The sequence below is a fragment of the Haliaeetus leucocephalus genome, unplaced genomic scaffold, assembly GCF_000737465.1.
Source record: "Haliaeetus leucocephalus isolate CR32 unplaced genomic scaffold, Haliaeetus_leucocephalus-4.0 Scaffold162, whole genome shotgun sequence".
NCBI classification, from domain to species: Eukaryota; Metazoa; Chordata; class Aves; order Accipitriformes; family Accipitridae; genus Haliaeetus; species Haliaeetus leucocephalus.
This window is the reverse complement of record NW_010972598.1, coordinates 12,405,470-12,405,745: the sequence shown is the minus strand read 5'-3', so window position 1 is coordinate 12,405,745 and position 276 is coordinate 12,405,470.

Below are 276 nucleotides of genomic sequence, written 5' to 3'. Positions count from 1 at the left end.
GGAAGGGGCGGGGGGTGATGTGCGCCGGGCCGGGGACCGGCCCCGGGTGGGCGTGACGTCATAGGGCGAGGTGTGACGCAATAGGTGCGGCGCAGCTCCTCTGTCCAGGGGCGGCGGTGGCACCGGGGACCCCCCCTCCGGCTCTACCTGCATCGGCCGCCCCGCAGCGAGCGGCGGGTCAGGCGGGTGAGCAGCACCTTCACCCGGCCCCAGTGCGAGCGCCCGTCCTGCCGGGGGAGACGCAGCCGTCAGAGGTGGGCGACCCGCGGGACCCCC